This window comes from Augochlora pura, chromosome 8 (assembly GCF_028453695.1).
Source record: "Augochlora pura isolate Apur16 chromosome 8, APUR_v2.2.1, whole genome shotgun sequence".
Lineage (NCBI taxonomy): Eukaryota > Metazoa > Arthropoda > Insecta > Hymenoptera > Halictidae > Augochlora > Augochlora pura.
Genome location: NC_135779.1, coordinates 13,081,911 through 13,098,603, shown reverse-complemented (window position 1 = coordinate 13,098,603; position 16,693 = coordinate 13,081,911). Strand labels below are relative to the sequence as shown.

At 34.9% G+C, this 16,693-nt stretch overlaps 1 non-coding gene across 1 annotated transcript; it reads right to left on the bottom strand.

The window, feature by feature from the left end:
- Nucleotides 1-16,149: 16,149 nt before the first annotated feature.
- Nucleotides 16,150-16,222, bottom strand: Trnat-ugu (transfer RNA threonine (anticodon UGU)). The gene has a single exon. It is a non-coding gene; the product is annotated as a tRNA-Thr (tRNA).
- Between the last annotated feature and the right edge of the window lie 471 nt (nt 16,223-16,693).

The following is a 16,693-nucleotide window of genomic DNA, read 5'->3' as shown; positions in this document are numbered from 1 at the left end:
AACCTGAGATTAATTTTGCCAATGTTTCATGTTGTGTTTAACAAAAAGAATAAAACTCTTTTCTTTCGAATTGAAAATTGTTGTTGCTGTGGTTATTATTCCTGTCTTTGCATATTTGAATAGAAATTGGAATCGTTTCTTGTTAAAACAAGATATGTACTAATTCAAATCGTAGATCTTTATTAATTCCATTCAATTTACACAGATTTATTAAAGACTTCATCACAAAAATTGTTTTAAAGCTAATTGGTTCTCGCTGGTACATAACCTGTTGTGGACGAAAGATACGGAAAATTCTAAAATCCATGACATTCTGAATGAAAATGTTTTTCAGATATAAAACTTTAGTTTAAAATGTTCTTGGAAAATTGTAAAAAGGGAAAATAAAATTAAATCTTAGGTTCAATACTTAGAGAAAAGTGTATAAAAAAATAACGAGTCGAATATCTTTTTTTCACGCGTTACCGTGTACATCAATTTGGAAAATATGGTCCAGTTTTTAGTAATATTGTTACTTTTTTAGGATATGAATATTAAAATTCGAGGACATATTTATTAAATATAGTGCTTTTAATTTATGCACTGAAAACAGAAATCGATTTTTTACCCATTACACGAGAATTCATTTTTACTCTGATACAAAATTACACGAATGCTATAACATTTAAAATAAGCTATATTACCGTGCAATAAATTCTACATATCGTTAATTTTATTAAATATTTTCATTTTATTATTTCCTTTCTGTATAAAAATATAACTACTAAAATATGATATTCCAAGCATTCTGACAAAATATAACTAATTGAAGTTGGAATGTATCAATTAGTTTCAGAATAAATCATTTGTCTATTTCTGCAGCTCGTTACAATTCCTAATGTCCGCGAACATGTTCATGCTCCTGTCCCGGTTACTTGGTTACTCCGCTACGTTTTAATTCTATTATAATACAATAGAATACAATACAATATAAATTATGGCCGCCTTAGACAGATCTACTAGAGATCCGAATTGCTTCGAGAAATCTGCGAGCATGTTGACGCGAAACGGTTCAGATTGGTTGCACCCGTATGATTGGTTCGTGCGGTGAAACGAGAAGTAGCATACCTTCGTCAGAATGCGCATCAAGGGACGGAAACACGGATAGGAGAGAAAGAAAGTCAGTTTAACGAATGCAGGCCGTGCAAACAGTTTGAAAATGCGCATGTGCTTTCGGCATACACTTCACTAAATTGCCTGATTCTCGACAGATCGAGTCAATTGGCAATCGTTCCCCACGAAAACCGTCGAGAATAAGGGCTAGAAGTCGAGTCTCGAGGTTTTACTCTCCTCTCCATCGATCATCCCTTAGCGGAGTCCAGATACGTCGACTGTATTTCGAGATTTTCGGTATCGATGTGCACCCCCCGTTGTTGACTAAATAAAGTTCCGGTAATTTGTTTTGGGGTTGAAAACAAGTTACTGACCGTAACATAATGTTATCTGCCCGATAGCCTGCCGCAAACATTTCGCGAACCATTTTCCAGCGCCGCTATTTCACTATTTTAGTGGTAAGTTATGTTTGGTCAAAAAATAGGAATTCTAACCGGTAGATGTGTTTATACGATGTTGTCGGAGTAGGATAATTGACGATTTTCAATTGGACATTCCGTATTTTTCAAAGAAAACATTTTCTGATTTCATATGAACATATAATATGTTCCTGTTATTTTCGAAGATGTTGAAAAACTTCATTATCACAAGTTGTCTAGTTCAACGAGATCTATTAATGTGGCGGTAATGATTTTTGGAAAATTTTCAGAGATTCAAAGGTTACCTTTATTTTCTTAATCGTAATCACATATATTTATATACATTAGTTGACGCATCTCGACATTTTCTATTGACTTATGCATGTCGAAAAATTATTAGTTCAGCATATACATATCCGTTTTAAAAATCCAGATGATTAAAGTTAAAAAACCTGATAAATTCATTATTTATCCATATACAATACGTAAGTCAAGGTCAGATTAGAATTAAATGCTATTTTTTCCTTATTGAATTGCGATGCGAGCACTACGGTATCGACGTGTGGATGGTATCTCCACCCTTCCGGGGTTGTAAGGCCCGGATTGAACCGTTGGAGGACGCGCGATGCCGGTGTCGCCGATATATTACCCGCCAAATTAATATTGGGTAACGGATTCAAGTGGTAGAGCAGTGGTTGCGCGTACGATGTGGTTTGTCTTCTCGACTGCTGGAGATTGTGAACGAACGAATGTGAACCTCGACTGCTGAAGGTTGTGTATATCTCGACCGTTGGAGATTGTGTGATGTTGACTGGTTGTCGATGGTTTGTGAAGTCCCTTGTTTTGGACTGTTTGACGAATAATTGTAGACTGAAGTTGAAGTGAAGACGAATCGTTCGACTCGATCGTCGTCGAACTAGGATCCGTCGGGGGGGGGGGGGGGGGCCTGCCTTTTTGGGGGTTCCGCGAGAACTTGGAGTTCGATATGTAAGAAGGGCACTGATTGGGTTTTACCTACTGCTGCATAGTACCAATCAGTGCCTTCGTTGACTTGGTGACGTTGCCAAGAGAGCAGTGACGGAACACTTATGTACAGTTTGTTAAAACACTGAATTAATATTTCAGGCAAAATGGTTTAGAAACACTATTGTTTAATTTCTTTTATTGTTCCAGTCGGTAGCAATCTTGACAAAAATTTGTTTGTATAGCATCTATGAAAAATTTAAGTTGCTGGTTCCAATTATAAAAAATATTTTCAATTTTTGTTATAAGCTCAAATAATAAAATATCATTTAAACATATTATTATTATACCAACTAACTGCTATCCTTTCATATTTTTTCCAATCATTATCTACCAAGCTTAGTTAGACTAACATGTCGAAAAGATTCGAACTATTCGGTTCAATTCTTAAAAAGTTTTATTAAAATATTATATTATATTAAAGCATATTACATTATATTAAAGTATAAACCATTTTATTAAACTATTTCCATTTTATGAATAATTTTGCATTTGTATTATACCTTCATAATTGTAATACTCCGCGCATTTCAAGCTATTTTTTCGCCTGCGAAATTTCATTGTTTAAAAAGGGTTTCGAGCGACGCGTTTGATTTGGCTTTATTTTTCTATTATTTATCGGCATTATAAGCGAAGCGAAACCGATCGGATTTTAAGTTTTCGTTCGTTAGCGTAATTGTTAGCCGTGGAAACCGGGACGTCCATCGCGCGTCCAGTCAATTTCCCTCGGAAATTTGAACGTTTCGGGAACTTCGGTAGAGACCTCCCACGGCGTGTCGACCCGAATGATCCGACGGTGACATATTGCGTAATGCAGTCCAGCAACACATTGCGATGCATGAAGAGAGATACACAACACTGCAGGGACGGCCGGCGTTCTCGATGCAGCGAAACCGATTCTTCCGCGCGAATCGATCGCAGAAACTGCATTCGAAAATCCAAGTTCGCGCTTCTGTCTGCAATCTCCGACATTCCATCTGCTTCGGATAAACGGAGAAATTAGTGAAAATTGTAATGCGTCAATTTCATCATCGATTCAATACGGATTTTCATTTTATTATTATACTTTGTCGAATACTAACTCGTTTATTACAAATAATGTTCCCCGGGCTTACACCTGATGCCCAGGTGTATATTACAATCAATTTTCAAGTAGAATTTTCGACATGTTAAATTACCTGATAGGAATTCCATTTTTCTTTCAAAACAGAATTTTCGATCACAAATCTTCTGGAAAATACAGAAGAAAAACTATTGCTTCTTTGTAATAAATATAATAACTAAAATTATACAGATTCACAGATTTGAAAAATGAGTTCTTAATATGAGACTCAGTTTGGCTTTACTAGGAAATTAATTTTGTTTGCTTTTGCCAAATTCCATTTTTCTACTTTTGCAATAATCGTGAAATTATATCGATTTGGTGATTTAAAATTACAGTTAATGATTCCTACAAACGTTTCTCGTCGTTACTCATTTTTTAAATATAACGTGCTGATTATAAAACATTTAATTCTAGTTATTCAAATTCTTTACTGTTTGTGATAAAGCAATGTACGTATAAATGCATTGACAATATTAAAGGAACATCACGTTTTTATTGAAAATTTACCATACCAGTCAAATAATTGATTTTTGAATTTTTCTCTTATATTATAATAGAGTTCATACATGCAAAATAGAATCAGCTAAATTAATTATAAATAATATAAAATTCAAACTCGAATTCTTCTAATGTCCTTTCAATTTCCTATGCGATAATTTCCCCAAATTGACGTTTGTTGGCGAGTATACGAGCGAATGTAATTATAAAAATGCTTCAGTGGATATGTTCAGAGCATCGAATCATTTGTATCACCTATTACATTCAAAAGGTTCGCCGATTTTCCGATTTCGATCTCACTGAGGGTCGACGATACGAATGTAGCTGTACGAGGACACGTAGCCGTTGAAATTTTCTGAGGCAGCATTTCAGGAGCCATTATGGTTTTCCCATTTCCTGAATGATATCCACGTGAAAGGGAGATGAAGGGAGATAGGAAAGGGAAAAGAATGCACGTGAGCCTGGATTAGAGAAAGGACCGTAGTCGCAGTTGTTGCAGGCACGAAAATAATTGGACAGACAGCTTTTAGAATGCATCTCCCTGATATGTCAGGCAAAGTTGCAGTACGACGTCTGAAGAGTGGAATGGAATGGAAATGTTTGAGAAGGAACTAAAACACCGGGTAGATAGATATAAGCTGGTGTACTTTGCAGTTTTTAGCTTCGTACACTTGATCTGAATTAAAATAAAATAATTAACATAACAATGTTCCGACTTTTGTTATTCATACGTAATCGACTCGCATATCCGCCTAAATTAATAACGATTTTATTTTATTTTTGCACAGAAATTGTTCCTTTATTTTCGAGTTTATATAATTAAGCACGAGCATGAAAATTCACATAACTATTTGCAGTCTAGCGATCCTTTATGAAGCAACTTTTAATGAAAGTTTCAACTAATTGACGTGAGCAGTTGTAATTTCACCGGTTGTAAAATTACAAATGAAATTCCTCTCGTTTTTCCATAAGCCATTTTATATAAAATAGCTAATAAATTAATCAAAGAGTTTACGTGCTATGAAAATTCTAACTTTGTATACTACAATAATTGGATTGTGGATTTAATATATATAGCAAATACATTGAAGGAAAAAACTGTGTCGGTGAAAATTACGGGAACTCCTTCCTACAGAAATTTGGCCACACGCGGTCTGTCCCACGCAGGGACTGCAGTCCTTAGGCAAAAATGCCACGGTCACTTGAAGCTGCCTCACTCTAACATCTGCAGTCCGCGGGTGGCCGTAGGAAGGAGTTTCCGTAATTTTCACGGTCACAGTCTTTTCCCTTATTGCTTGCGAAAGATCCTCCGATGCTCCAAAACATTCGAGACATCTGTCTCATTCATTCCCTATTTTATGACTTTTACTCTCACCGTGTTGCAGTTTGAAAAACCTTTTTTTTCGTCGGAACATCTCAAATTTCTTTAAAACCTAGTGTCCGTTGCTATGACAATCGACACAGTCTGTGTGAACATCTTCGTGGAGAAGGTCAGTTTCATTCGAGATTTCGTCCCTATAACTTCACCGTTCTTTAAAAAGTATTTGAAATTACTTAATAACTTCTCCGTATTTGAAATTAATCGACCCTTTTCAGGGCCACACAAAATAACGCTGAAAACTTCGGACATGTGTTAATTGTTGAATAATTCGTGATCAGTGTGAAATAATAGTGCAGTCAAAGTGAAAACCTAAGTGAAAATTAGTGTAATCTGTGCCGTTCTACATTTACAACTGCATTGGTAAGTTTTTCATTAATAACATTTGTGAAATTCATGAAATTCTTATTTGATGATCGAACGCGGCTCAGAGGCGATACGTGGCCGGGGCTCCTGTCACCGAGACGGGCTTGAGTCGTCCCTGAATCGTTCGCGCTCATGTGCGCAGCAGCACGAAAACTCGTCGGCGCGCAGCCAACTTTAATTGTTAATAACTCGTTAACAAAGCCGCGGATTGCATTTCGGCAAACGAAAAAGTTACTTGAAATAGCCTCAGCTACCCCCCATTTCCCGGAGTTACCATAATTTAGAAACACCCTGTATAATATCCAAGGATATAAGAAAGATAGAGCAGGATATGTGGGGATGTAAGTGAATATAAGTGAAATACAACATAATATCCAAGGATATAAGGTAGATAGAAGAAGATATAGGAGGATGAGGATGTAATAGGATATAAGTGAGATACAACATAATATCCAAGGATATAACAAAGGTAGAACAGGATATGAGGGGATGTAAGTGGATATAAGTGAGATATTACCAGATATCCAAGGATGTAAGATAGATAGAAGAAGATATGAGGGGATGTAAGTGGATATAAGTGAGATACAACATGATATCGAAGGATATAAGGTAGATAGTAGAAAATATAAGGGGATGCAATAGAATATAAGTGAGATACAACATGATATCCAAGGATATAAGGCAGATAGTAGAGGATATAAGGGGATGTAATAGCATATAAGTGCTATATTACATGATATCCAAGGATATATAATTGGGTAAACGCAATTTAAAGTAGTAATAAGATTGAAAGAATTCGAAAATGTCTTAGTTTTAGTCTAATAAAAGTACTAAACCTCTTCCAATTAATGCAAATATTTTTCATTTTGCATAAAAATCTGCAGTCTAGTCAACGAAAGTGTTCGAACAATTTTTAAAACTGAATAACTTTTGGAAAAAGGTGAACCAAATCACTTGAATTTTTCCTCGATATTCAATACACAATTTTATTAGAGGGCGTGTAGAAAACTTCTTTTTGAAAATTGCAATCGGTTGAAATAAGAAATAAATATAAAACTCGTACTTTTCAACTTTTTCATCTGAGTCCAAAAGAAACATACGTTGTTTAGTTTTTTCATCATTCGAATTGATTGTAATTCTTGCTCAAATTTGTTTATATAATTAGTCTATTAAACTAGTCCCTCTCTATACGGGGTGTCCCAAAATTATCTAACATTCCAAAAATGGGAGATACTTGGATCATTTCAAGCAACTTTTCCTTTACCAAAATTTTCTTCGACTCGTCATTAACGAATTATTAACGACAAACATTAACCAACGAAAGGCTAGTACCGCTAATGAGAGACGATTGAACTAATAACTCGCTTCTCATTGGTCAATGATTTTCGTTAATAATTCGTTAACGATGTCTCGGAGAACATTTTTGTAAAGGAAAAAATTTCTTGAAATGACCTCAGTATAATGAAAATTCAACTCATCGGATTCAGTTATAAAAAAAAATTGTGGTGTTCAAAAGGTGTTTAAATATTGTTGTGAGCCATTCTATACGTAATATTATTTTCCATGTTACAATGCCTTGTTATCACGTTCACAACCATATTCGCAGCTTTTCATACAGTTAATATGAAATTAATAATTAAAACTTACATTATACCTTTTAATATACAAAATAACTTATCATTTGTTTAACAATTATATTTATGATTTCGATCGAACATTCTCTACGGGGACAGTAGTATGGAAATTTCAAGATAGACGTCCCTCTAATGCACAATAATTGAACATGCTTTTAACGATAGCCTGTTGCCTTCGCTATTAAACGGCGGTCACCGCGACGATCGTTGCTGCGATAATATGTTTGATAACGCGACGTTACTCGCGACAGCGTTTACTGGCAATACCTAGTCGACGATCATGTTCGGTACGCGCCGATAATGTGCAACGATGCATGGCATTCGAGTAATTATAAGTCTTCTTATGAGCCTAGAAACTGGTCCCGGAATAGAACTAAGGAAGTTGTGACAACAAATTAAACGGCGCCAGCCGCAGCAACTTGCCTTGGGAAATTAATAATGGTGCGGTTGCCTTTTAATGAAGGTTCTCAGTGTGGCTTTGTCAGGCATCGTTACAAATTAAATATTCATCTTTTTGCATGTTGCGACGCGTCGGAAGATCTAATTGATGTATCCCACTGAGTAATGTTTAATACGCTATGTACTCTAACATTTTGTACGTTTAATAGAATCGTTTATGCTAGTAGAAACAGAAGTGTTTATTGGTTCTATCAGAGATGTTGTTCCATCCTGGGCATAGGGCCCCAAGGACCAGCTTCAAACAAAGAAGATCAATTTACAGTTTATGATGCTATTAATGGTAAAAGGCTATTTTTGAGGAACCGAACAAGTCATTTTAATATTTCGTACGAAGCATGTTTTATCGGTTCACAATCTCTTGTTTTCGGCCTCAATCGCGAACGTTGACATCATAAACCTCGGGGATTTCCAAAGGGCTCCGCGGACAGAGGCCTGGAGGCCCAAGGCAGGCTCGCGACCGTTCCGCGAACGGCTATATTTACAGTACAATCAGACCTGGAGGAAAACCCTGTCAAACGTTGCTAAACCATCCCCTATCACAGAGCTCCTTCCTATCCCCATTTTAGACATTTTTCCATCTCTCCCAAAATTTTCCTGCGACCGAGCTTTCGTAAAAGCTTGTGCGACGACGAAATATCGGAATCGTTTTTGCATCAAGTGCAGTAAGTTAAGAATCGTTTTTGCATCAAGTGCAGCAAGTTTAGAATCGTTCTTGCACCGAGGTAGCAAGTTCAAGGAATCATTTTTATCTATTACAAATCGCGACGTTATTATATCGAGATTCGCTATAACTGCAGCCAAGTCCTTTTGTAGCTAAAACCACTTCTGTACAAAGTGTAAATAAACGGATTCTCCGGAGTTAGACCTACAACCCTTCTTCGTTAAATGGTCGTAAATCCAAGTCGCCAATCGATGCGAACGATACGACAGAATAGATGTTATTATTTAGATTACAAATCAGTCGAAACTGTCGAAGTTTTTCGAATTTCTTAATTTATTGTGCTTTGCTCGATCGTTGAAGTGGTTATATCAATAAGCACTGTTTTTTTAAATGTTCTTTTTTGTAATGTCCTCTATTTGAGAATGCCAATGTAGTATACTATATTTAAGTAAAAATTATAGAGTTAGGCATTCTGGATAACTTTCGGGATACTTCGAGTCATCTTTTATTCAAACGATCTTAGGAATAAATTTTTCGGATAAAATTATATCCCAATGGCATTTTGAATATAGTAAATTGTAAAGAATAACGTCGAATCTGAATAAATGTACAAATCAAAAAGTTATTCGTAATAACGAATAACTTTTCTTCATGTAAAATTGTATTCGTATAATATTTTGGACATATCGTTCGAATAAAATTCTATTCGACCAAACTTTCAAATAAAATTGTATTTAAACAACGTTTTCAATAAATTCTTCAAATGAGATTTTATCCGAATAACGTTTCGAAGAAATTCTTCGAATAAAATTTTGTTCGAATAATATATCGAAGAAATTCTTCGAACACAATTTTGTCTGTTACTCGTTGCGCGAATAAAATATGTTTGTTTGTATAAAAGAAATTAGTTTTAAACAGTACAGGTTGCTTTATTCGCAAATTTAATTGCACGTTTACAGTAATTTTTGTTAGTCAACTGTAAGCAAATCGAAACCTGCCAGTCAGTAAGCTTATTTAACATTGGTAATGACGTGCCCACATTGTTTTCTTCGTGTTGGTACATCTGACAGGAGAACGAAGTCCTGAATGCTTAATTGAACAGCTAAACAGTTCTTATTTGCGCACGATAATTACTGTTTCAACGTCGAATAGCTGGAACGGCGTGTTTAGATGGGTGAAAGATAAATCAACGGCAGGTATGATCAATTCACGACTGAACGTTTCGATAAATTGTCGGACAGCCGCGTGGGATATTCTGAAATTGCTTTGACACATTTCCTATCATTTGCCGGGAGCCTCCTGTGTGCTCCAAATCGATAAATTAACCGACAGATAATGCACACGGACAGACGTAATGCGTGCTAGCGTTGTTCGTCAATTCCATTCGTTGTTCCTGGTCAGTAATTCATCTATGTTAATCCCCTGTCAACTTTGTATGATTACTGTCTTTGAATCAGTACTGTTTGACAATGAAATTTTATACTGCGCATGCACGATAGAAACATTAGCATAATTGGTTTGTATTATTTTAATACGCGCGCTTCATATTTTACCGTTCGGTAGTCCTCGCGATTTCTACAATATATAAAATAATTTTTTAGCAAGATTTTATTTTTAATCAATAATGTAGTCACCTTCGTTATCAGCAACCTTTTGCCATCTAGCATGCAAATTGTCAATGACGGATCGATAAAAATCAATTGGTTTTTTATCAAAATATCTGGAGATTGCATTTTGGACATCATTCAAATTTTCAATTTTCAAATTTTTTGCCACTTAGAAAATGTTGTAGCGATCGGAATAAATGAAAATCCGATGGCGCAATATCGGGTGAGTATGGTGGGTGAGGCAACACCTCCCATCCCAATTCATTAATCTTTTGCAAGGTTCGTCTTGCACGGTGCGGCCTTGCATTATCGTGTTGCAGAATAACACCTTTTCTGTTGACGACCGCTGGATATTTTTCAATTAACCCTTAGTAGCCTGATTTACGAAAGTGATTTTTTTTTTTAATATTACTGTGTTTGCTTGAGGGTCTAGATGAAGGGAAAAATAGCTAAAAAAATCACAATATTTATTTTACGTATTTATTTAGAAAAAAAACCAGATATCAATTTTGATACTTCAGGCATTAAAGCCATAAAGAAATCAGATATATAAAAAATAATTATATCATAGCGAAAATAATATATTCACTTACCTCAAAAGTATTTATATTCTTCAGAAAAAGAAAATATATCAAATTTGTATTCAACAAAACTTTTAGTAAAATGTGTTTACTTGTTCACTTTGCCGCGCAAGTAATATGTCATAGATAAAATAAAACAATAATGACATTAGATTTTTTTTTTAATTTCGTTGGAAAGAATATTATACAACAGTAAAATACGTACAGCCAACCTATAAAAAAAACTAATAGTAATGTGAACATTCGGTTTAAAAGATTGGTATCAACATTGAAACTCTAGGTTATTAAGGATTAAAGATTGATTTACAGTTTGTCCAGATTTCAGCATTTCAAAATGAACAATCCCGCGAATACTCCACCATACAAACAAAAGCGCCTTTTTGGGGTGTAAACCTGGCTTAGCTGTACTTCGTGGTGATTCATTTGGAGAGAGCCACTGCCTTTTCCGTTTTGGATTATCATATGGGACCCATTTCTCATCTCCAGTGATCAAACGATCAAAAAACGCTTCTGTATGGTGCCGCTGAAGCGATAAGTTGCATGTGCTGGATCGGTTAGCTTTGTTTTCTTCCGACAAATTATGCGGGACCCAAACACTTGCTCTACTTACTCTACCATTCTGGTTTAAATGTTCTTGGATGATTGATGTTTAAGAGTGTTTGACAGTTCCTCAATTGTTTGACATGAATTTGCTTCCACCTCTGAAATTATCGGATTTAAGCTTAGAAAACCATCTTTGGCATTGTCGAACGTTTAATGCGTTTGATTAAACATCGCAAATGTTTGGCTGGCGATTTCATCGTAAATTGCAAAAAAGATTTAAGATGTTACTATTTACGATAACACAAGTCACTTTAACTTTAAACTGTCTTTAGCACTCCTTTGAAATACATATTAACCTAACAAATCAGTAACGAATATCGACATGCGTAGAAACGACATTACTTTCCGGTCCCCCTAATATTTGAAACAAACCCTGACCTATGAAAAACGTTCCCAGCTTTCTATTTAAGTCGAATAAAATCTGGGTTTGTTTAATGTCAACTACCGCATCTCCACTTTGAAACATTGATCAAAGTTAAAGTAATTTGGTTAATTAAACTATAATTGCACGGTTGCACTATCATTTTGGATTCCGAACGTGTTGATGAAATTTTTAAATATGTTACAGCCTTGTATGCAGCATTGGGCATTATTGAAATAAAATTTTATTCGTACAACGTTCCGATATAAAATTTTATTCAAGTAATATTTCGACTAAATTCTTCGAAGAAAATCTTATTCGAGAAATATTTCAAATAAATCCTTCAAATAAACTTGTACTCAAAAAGTGTTATGCATCAGTTTTTGGGATAAAATTTTATTTGTATATTTGATTCGAAATGTTATTTTAAGATGTAAGAGTTGAAATTATAAAATTGAAAAACGAATATTTTCAACGTGGCCTTTCAATATTCTTGACATCATAGTAGAAATTCTACAAAGTTTAAGTAAACCCTATGTTGTTATTGTTATAAAACAATATACTTGGTTTAGTACTTGGTAGTAACAGTGTTAAGCAATATTATAGTTTTCATGTCGTCAGACCTAATACCTTGCAGAAGAATTATCTTCTAATTGATAACAAGTGGCCACGTTCCTTTTTACCTTGAAGCCAATGAGTTTTCAACTACAATAAAATTGCAGTATCTTCATTGTTGACCTCGCTGCACGCAATATTCAATCATTATTAAACGGAGTACACAACATCTATTTAAAAAGTGGATCAGCACCAGAACACTTGTTTGATCAAATAGTAGAAATCGTCCATCATTCGATGACATCATGGAGCTATAACGGATAGGGAGATCAAACGTTGGGTTCATCGATGGATGGTCGGTGATGCATGCATCGGAGGATATGCGTCGTTTCTGGTCTATTTTGTCCATGATTCGCTTAACCTTTGCACGGAAGTAACCCTGTGCTATTATTATATAAATATGTATATGTTGTATTGCAATCGTGCTAATGTATCCGAGTCAAACTGAATTACAATTGAATTAATCAAGAGATCATAATTATAAATTAATTCAATAGCATTATAGTTCTATCGCATTTTAATTCGTAACTCGGTTCTCTATTTAATTCAATTACAACGTAATTCGTGATTACAATTGGAGTACAATTGAAAAATGCTAAATAATTAAGTTACATTAATTGCGAATTGCGATGTAATTAATTCGGAATTATGAAATACGGCGTAGTTAAATCGAAATCACAATTATGATGGAATTGAATTGAAATTACGAATTACAATATAATTTAATTAAATCACGAATTACAATGTAATTGAACTGCAATTATGAATTAAAAAATAATAAATTAATATTAAGTGTACTCTAAATTGGTATTAAGTGTACTCAAAACTGCAGTTAATAATAATGTTCTTGTATAATATACGTTTAAAAAGTGTGAATACAATGTGGTGTAAAGCAGGATACAAAACATCATTGGTTGTGGAGATGGAGCAGAGCTGTGAGTTGGCTTCGGAAGGGGTTTGCTTAGCAAAAAGTAGCGATGACCTTCAATACTTGGAAAAAATGACTTTAAAGAAAGAAAAAATGAATTATTACCTTTTTAAATCTTTACTAAACATTGCTTGTCCTGAAACATTTTGTTGTATCAGCAGAAATAACGAAAATATTTCAATGTGTATGATAAAATAAACACCGTGTACAAATAAATTATCATTTTCTACAAGAAGTATGTGAAATGGTCCAGTTTTGGTCGTCACTGTACATTCGTATAGAGTAAAATCTAACGACAGAATTCATTTTGCTCGGTTAGAATCGCGTTTTAGCGAAAACAGTGACGCGACGACGACATGGCGCGTCAATTTCGTTGCGTTTAAGCGTCCTAGTTTCTTGTCGGCGTTTATTTAGATTTATGGAAGTGCAATGCCTTGGTGAACTTTTAAACTGGACGGTGCACTGGCACATAGTCCCTTGAGCGGACGCTTTGAAACGGGTCGTGCGCTCTCCAACCGGAGACCCAACAACTGGGTATGTAGCTCTAAAAAATTAGTCTCGTGATTTATGTCGACTTGCTTTTGCCGACCGACAGTTGACGATCGAAAGAAACGTAGCGAGGGAAGCATACGGTAACTGAATTACGTACAGTAGAAGACAAAGCAAGAACAGCTTCGAATAATTTAGCGGCAAGTGCTTATGAAATTTCATTTTGTTTGTTTCGTTGACGCAACAAATGTGAAACTCGACAAGAACTTGTCGTGGCCACATTCTGTGTCTCGCTGTACAAATTTCTGTGCAGCGAGAATAATAGAATATGTTTTAGATGAAATTATATTTTAGATTGAACTGAAATTTATTGTGTTATTTGGTTACCTAATATAGCGACGCGTATACGATCACCCCGTCTCATGTTTCCATTTGGGTTTAGGCTGCGGTCTATTTGACAAATTTATTAGTTTACGACACTGGCTAAAGTGTATCCACTGACTTGCCTCGGAAAGTCAGCGCGGCCGTACTGTTCTCAGTGGCATTTAAGGTGGTCTAAGCCAGCACAGGCCACCAAGAGGGTGCGGCAGTCTATTTCCCGTAATTTCCACGTAGTACAAGGGGTACAAGAGGTACAAGGTGTACCATTGTCAACGGCGTGAGACTGTGACCCACCTCTACCTTCTCAACCTCGATAGATACTTTCTAATTGGTGGACTCAATATTCGATTATTTTTCTATTAAATGGTGGAGGGGTGTTTCATGTATACATTTTTAATGGACTGACGAAGTTATCCGTTGTTGTAACTTCTAGTATTTTGATTGCCACAGTTTTTAAATGTAATTGTTTATAACGATTTACCGCTTCACATCCTTTATATTATTCTGAAACCTTCGTTGAATATTGTGTCCAGTTGAAGACGTGCAGGAATCTGTGAATATTGTATTTAAAATGATACAGTGGGCGAACAAAAGTAAACTATTGTATTATTAAACGTTGGACCATCGATTTTGAAATGCCTTTTTGAAATTCATACTTTTATTAATAATGTGATTATATTAGATGAAACGAAACGAACAATTCGAAAGACACAAAACATATTTTTAACATCTTAGCAATAATAAAAATAATTTATTATTCTTAATTGAAATGGTTTGCAAACCAGGAAATTTTTTCTATATATGTTATTTTCTATTGGTTTTACTTACGTACACATCTCTTTTATATCATAGTAGTCAATATTATTATGCATTTATTCATATACAAGTACATGCAATTGACAAAACTCGCGCAGTATAATTGAATATATTTAAAGTAATACAACGAAAAAGATAAAACACACATATGTATAGAATACAAATAAAATGAATGAAATAATATAGAATAAAAAAACAGGATATAATAAGCGACGATGAACGAATGTAATATAGATAACGAAGGCGACGTACAGATAAGGATTTACAAACGATGATGTAAAACATCGATTAGATAACAGCATACATTGATTATACAGTAATCTTGTGACACGTTTTAGCTAACAACAATAGATCCAGTAGATATTTTTCAAAAAGCTAATATAATATGTAGTATATAAAAATGCATATAACGCATGTATCATTACATATTTATTTGAAAGTTCAGCGAGGTTCGACACTATTTTCACGGCGTTTCCCGTGCTGAGGTGGTGTCTTTCTCGGATATCCATTTAAATATGGATAATTCATAGAGCATTCAGATACGCAAAAGTTTCGAAAAATACATATTTTGTTCGCGAATTACGGAACGATTCCGCCGTGAAATGTCTCGCTCCTGCTCCGTTAAAGAGTGACAAATATTTCCCTACTTGTGTATCCGTTTCTTCTTGTATTTATGGCGGAGGTGAATCGGCCACGTCGGAAAAAGTATTGCTCGCACATGGATTGGACCACGTTTTATCCGAGTGATCGATAGCTCGGCACGGCTGATTCGGGTGGAAGAATTTCTGTGGGTATGGTGAAAAATTTAGTAATACATCGCCAATATTTGCACACAGGATTGTCCTTACGCAGGAGGAACGTTAATTGCATACGAAATGACGGGATATGAACTTCTCTGAATTACATTTAGTTTCGAACTTGCTATTGTAACGACCAGATATACTGGCGCCGTAGTCCACTAAATACGCAGCTGGAATGCTGGAATGAATTCATTCGCAAGGTTTACGTAATCGCTGTAAAATCTTTGATTGCTCGGTGTAAAATTACGTCAATTTGTTTTGCGCGTTTCATAGAATATGTTTCGCTCTATGAGTTGACTATGTTTGAAAAAATAATAAGCTGGAAAAAAAGGTTGCCCCCAGAGAGATTCGAACTCTCGACCCCTGGTTTACAAGACCAATGCTCTAACCCCTGAGCTATGGAGGCTCATGTTTCTCCTCTCGCTTGAGACGGTACAAAGGTCTGGAGAATATTCTCTCATATTCGGCTCCACATTAATTAGTCAAGAAGGTGTTGTTTATGTATTTTTACCATTCCTTATCAATTATACAATTCAGAACAGAGTTCTTAGTGAAACTTACTAGTCAACAATTTTTGTGCAGCACGGCTTTTGTTTTATAATTTAGTAAACTATACCCATATTATTGTGTAGTTGCTTGGTTGAGTCATTAGTTTTTACTTATTTGATTTACTATGATAAATGACAAATGATAATTGCCACTAGAATACAAATAATTTTAAACATTGTTTTGTGAAGTTTAATTTCTTTTATAACGGAACACTTTTTAATGTTTAAATAATTCATTTTTTATATATGTACAATGTTAATAATATTAATATAATAAACTATTGTAGTCTATTATTGTTTAGTGTATTATAAAGTTATCGTTGTAGTAA